Source organism: Rhagoletis pomonella, unplaced genomic scaffold (assembly GCF_013731165.1).
Source record: "Rhagoletis pomonella isolate Grant_MI unplaced genomic scaffold, Rhpom_1.0 Rhpom_scaffold_00003, whole genome shotgun sequence".
Classification (NCBI taxonomy): Eukaryota; Metazoa; Arthropoda; class Insecta; order Diptera; family Tephritidae; genus Rhagoletis; species Rhagoletis pomonella.
In genome coordinates, this window is record NW_023458557.1 from 88,816,902 (window position 1) to 88,822,659 (window position 5,758).

A 5,758-nucleotide genomic window follows, 5' to 3' on the forward strand; every position below is an offset into this window, starting at 1 on the left:
AAAAAAACTTTTCGACTTACACAATTCAAGAAACAAACCAAAGCACAAACTTACTAGTTTTGTGGCAAAAAGCAAACATATCTATATCTGTGGGTAAGTTCTATAATATTCTAGTAGAAGAAGAAGAAGAAGAAGAAGTCAGACATAGACATACGTACGTTTACTTGTATACTAGATAGCTGCATAAATGGTTTTGAATGAATGTTCGAAACATTCCGATCACGACATCATTTACTACACAATGCCGACGGCGTGCAATGCAACTTATGCAGATAGAAAATTTAGTTTCAAATTAAACTGTTTTATTTTTGTTTTTTTTTTAATGAACAAATTTTAAACAAAAGTAAATCCAAACATATTTAGGAATATTTCATTAGAGTTACCACCTGTCAAAGTTAAGTAAATAAATAAGTTAACAAATAGTATATGACATGAAAAATAAGTTAAGAAAAATATCTGCAGAATCCGGAAAGAAACCGAAAAAGCCCTACACATTCTTAATATGCTGACAATTTTATCTAACTATCAATAATTTCCTTAAAGACCAGAAAAATTGAGAAAATAGTCAAAACTTAGGTAAACTGAAAATTTTTTCAATTGCATACAAATTCTACATGAAACAAACAAAAAATCAAAGAATTCAGAAATCCAAATTAAATTGAAATGAGACAGTATCATTTCATTTCAAAAATTCAGAAAATAACGAAATGTTCGAACAACGTTAAAATCCAGAAAAAAATAACCAAAACTTTCCAACAACAAAAACTTTGCTTACAAAACCAAATTCCAGATCAAACCAGAAGACAAACAAAAATTTAAAATTTTCTACGAATTCCTAAAATTGTCAAAAATTCTGGAATATGCCGGAAATTTTCAATAAATCAAAAAGAAAACTCGCAATGCTCCAATATAAAATTAAAATCCTGAAAAATATTCTCAAAAGTTGCCAAAAAAAATGTTTGCTTACAAAACCAAATTCTATGTGATTTTACAAAAGAATAAAAAAGTTAAATTTTTCATCAGAACCCTAAAATCCCAAAAAAAATTCTCAAAAAACCGAAAGTTTTTAATATCTAAGTTTAAAAGTATTCGTTAAAGTCCGCAAAAATACTGAACACTGAATGAATTTCAAGAAAGGCGAAAAAATTCCAGGAAAATGTAGTCAGATGTTAAAAGTTTAAAAAATTTCGAAATGTTCCAGCATATCTATCGTGAAAAGCCTGAACAAAATTTCCGAAATTTAAATATTACAGAGTCAGACGAAACCAAAAAAAAAACGTAACTAAATTGAAAAATCACTAAGATTTCAAATAATTCTGAAAGTTCCCTAAATTTTCAATAAGTTAGAAAAATGCCGAAAAGTGTCAATAGATTCGAAACAATTCGCCAAAATTTCCCAAATGTGTAGTTAGATCTCGAAAGATCTAAAACTCCCCAAACGCTCCAAAACAACGTTTACAATCCTGAAAAAAGCTCAAAAAATTTCAAAATCTTATAAATAAAACCAAGTTTTAGTTGACCTAGCAATAAATCTAAAAAAAAAGTGCAAACATATCGCGAAAATACTGAAAAAATCACATAAACAAATTTCAAAATCTCACAAAACCAAATATTAGCTGATCCGACGAGAAACCAAAACTAATAATACTTCTGAAAAATCTCTAAAACCTCCAAAAATTCTGAAATTATCGAAAACTTATGATAAAAATTATAAAAATGATTTAAAAAGTTGTATTATGTAAGTAAAAAATCCCGAACGGCGTCTTAGTTCTCGAAAGATAAAAAAACTAAATGTTCCAACATAACGTGAAAGTTCTGAAAAACAATCTCCTAAAACACCCAAAAAAAATTTCAATATTTTAAATCTCAGAATTCTACATCAAATTTTAGACATATGAATGAAATTCCCATAAATCCAGAGAAATTCTAAAAAGTTGCAATGTCTCCAAAATTTCAGCAAAAGCTAACAGAAGCTGAAGATCCAAAAATATCTTAGATAGATATCTATCCGTTCCCACGACAGTCGGGTCTACGTTAGCGGAACGACCCAGATTTATATCTGGCCAAGGACTGTCACTCCAGCAACACTCCCCAAAAAGTTTTTGGGGAATTTGTATGCTGCTACAACAACAACAACATCCAAAAATATCGGAAATGCTCCAATAGTTCATGAAAGAACTAAGCAAATCCTTCGATCCCCATTAGCCATAATAGTTTCGAAAACAGTATGGAGAACTACACGTAAAAGCCTTTCAAAAGTGTGAATAGTGCCACAAGTCTTTGGCGCCTGTTAATTTTTTTTTTGTTATTTCAAAAATGCACTGTTATTGTCATAAAATGAAAAACATTGTTTGCTTTGGTGGCGAGACAGCATAAAGTTTACTTTTGATTATCTACTTCTCCCATTTTCCATAGGAAAAGTAGACCTATTCAAGCAGATCTCTAATATATATGCAAATATCTGCCTACATTTATAGGTAAAAATGCTTGACAACGGAACGCCGCAAAAAGTCAGGAAGTTGTGGCATTAGCAGAAGTTGGAAAACAACTCTACAAAGTGTGCAAGAAGTTGTTGGGGAACCCTAAAAATATGCAGCTTTTCACAAGAAAACTAAAAATGCTCACAAGTAATAATAACCAAGGAAACTATGTAAGAGCAACTAAAATTTATGCCGCCAAAAAAATTTTCATTGCTACTATTACTACAGCACGTGCAACTAAACAACTTAACGACAAAAATGGCAGAAAGTGAAGTCTAGCAAAACTTTTCTTCAACTTTTTAAAACACAGATCGAAAAAACGAACTCTCCTTCACTCGCATTACCCTCTTTGCCGTCAACAAGCGTGCATAGTGCGTCATAATAATAATAATAATAATAATAATAATAAAAAAGCAATAATCGACGCTTGAAATAGGCTGCGTGTGAATTGCGTGTGATTTGTCGATGGCATGACAAGTTGAAATTGCTTTACTTATATGTATAGTATGTAGGCATACACTTAGGCGTAGAAGAAGGTTATGTACATATAATAATAGAAATAATAGTAAGTATCAGTGGCATGTGTGTCAGCATAAATTGGAACCTATGGATGGGCGTTACAAGAAGGTGAAATATACACTTAGAGGTAGAGAAAAATGTTTCCCCCTAACTAGAGTAATAACAACTGAGTGATACAAAATGGTAATAGTTATGAAAGAGAATAGGAAGTTCAGTAACAAAGATACCAGGATTGAATAGGGAGCCACGCAAGTACTTAGGTGGAAGGTAAAAGTGTACGCAAAAAAGACGAGCGCCCTCTCCTAAGTATTGAAGTGTCTTTAGGGCAGCATAGACCTACATATTTGCTGTAACCAAAAAGTTTCCTTTCTTTCCCTTCCTTAAGTGTGCGTGCCTTGAAAGATTTCGGCAAATTTACTACAAACAAAGGAAAAAAATGCAAAGGTGATTAGATGAAGCGCCTAAAAGTCGACTTTGGCTTGGCTAAATTTTTTTTTTTTTGTACAGACCGTTTTGACGTTTGTGTGCCACGTGAATAAAAGGGGTGAAAAGGATAACATGAAGAACAGTAACAAGCGCAAATTGCTTAACAGAAATTGACGACAAACGCCAGTCGTTAAATTGACGAAAGGTGCAAAAAGATATCCAAACGACAAAAATCGAACGCTCTACCATGCTTATGGCGTGTAAAAAGGTATGTAGTAGTTAGGTGCGAAAGGCGTAAACGGGCAGCAAAAAAATTTAGCAGCAAAATATGAAGCCAAAAGGGGGTCAAAGGTAAACACATCAACACCTTTAACGCACACATATGTACACACTCTCATATAACCCTCATCACACTTAAGCACGCGTGCAGTTATGCGTGTAAACTGTATTAGGGTGCATCATTCTCCATGAAAAAGTCGGTACTGTTTCTTCACCGGATTTACAAAATCTCGCCAAAATACTTCAAAAAATTATTATGATTTGCGCGAGCTGAAGCGAGTTGCAAAAAAAAATCTAAAAATTGTAATTTAAAAATTTCAGTATTTGTGTATGGTTGTTGTAGCTACCTGTTCAATTTGAGCTGTTTTCGAACTTTTTTAAATTCATATTTGAAATTAAACTGTATAATAAAGATAGATATGAAGATGAAGAAATAAATGATAAGGATGAAGACAAAAAAGAGAATGCAAAATTGAAGATACAGACGAGAATGGAGACAATGAGAGACACATAAAAATTACGATAACAGAACGAATAAAAAACTTAATTGAAATTTGTCGATACGAAATTAAATAAATTGAGTCATAAATATTACCGAAATTTATAGCACCATCGAAGTTTATAGTTATAGAAATTAAAAAAGTTAGCCATGCTTACTGAGTTATCGTGTTAACAGAGTATAATGAGTTCCTAAAATATGGAGCTTCCAATATTAACTGAGTTATGGAAATTTATAAAGGTATCAAAGTTTATCGAGTTATCGATTTATATCTAGATATATAAATTTTTAAGTTATCCAAATTTAACGAAATATCGAAATTCAAAGTTATCGAAATTAGTCGAGTTATCGAATTTTACTGAGTTATCGGATTTTAGTATTCTTGAATTTCATCAAATTATTGACATGTATCAAATTTATCGAAATCTTGAATTTCACAGTTATCGAAATTAGTCGAGTTATCGAATTTTGTTGAGTTATCGGATTTTAGTATTTTTGAAAATCATCAAAAAATACTGAAATTTATCGATAAACTAGAAAATATCGGGTTAGTTCCAAGTCGTACCAATGTCCTTCAGGGACCTTCAAAGATATAAAAAATTTTGGTCACATTTTAGTTCTAAAGCATGAGATTTTCCGGTAAGTTACTTTGTACCTTATAGGTTTAACTACGTGCTAAGTTAGAAAACCTCTCGGAGGCTCTTAAAAGCTAGAAAACCCGTAAAATTTCGACACTCAAGTCTTTACAGATCCAGTGGAAAACCGCAACTTTTTTTTTTTTTTGGTGAGGCACCCTAATGTGTGTGCATGCTCACACTCGTTCGCACCAGCTTCATTCCAACTATAAAAAAAATGACGATGAAGGTAAAAATCGCGGCAGAAAAGCAAATATTTCTGCAGTTCGCCAGAAATCAGCCAGCAAAGGGGAAGAAATATTTTGCACGCGCACACCCACAAATTTTTGTTCGCACCCTCCCTACGTCTTTTTTTTTATACTTTGATTGAGTGAAAATTGCTTTGCTGAAAGGTGATTTTCGGTTAAAAGGTGTCGAAAGTGTTAGTGTGGCCAACAAGAGAATTACTCGCACGAACAACTGTACATGTACATATGGATATGTATTTAGTAATATACATACACAGTTACGAAATGGTTGAGCGCTCTTCGAAAACAGCAAGTATTTATGTACTATGTGATCCTTTGTTCAAGTTTGTTACACTTAACGATAAAAAATACCTGCGGTCATCTACAACTTTAACAAAAACCTCAGCATAAGTCGTTTGTTGTTATTTATTTTTTACCATCCTTTTTTTTTTTGTAATGGTTGACGTGTGAAAAACCCGTTTGAGCGTATAATTTGTGGCATAGTTTTTGGCGTGCTTTTGAGCCTTTAACATTTTTCTTTCATTCATTTCTTCTGTTCAATTTATTTTCGCAACCTTTTTGGCTGTTATTCGAGGATGAATGTGCAATTGTTAGTGTTAATTTCTATTATCGTTCAGCAAGTTTGACACACACACACACACACACACACACACACACACACACACACACACA

The 5,758-nt window shown here is 32.4% G+C and overlaps 1 protein-coding gene across 1 annotated transcript in view; it reads right to left on the minus strand.

Annotated features, from left to right (window-relative positions):
- Positions 1-5,758, minus strand: part of LOC118736408 — a 117,379-nt gene that overhangs the window by 28,901 nt on the left and 82,720 nt on the right. The gene's annotated exons all lie outside the window — the stretch shown is intronic.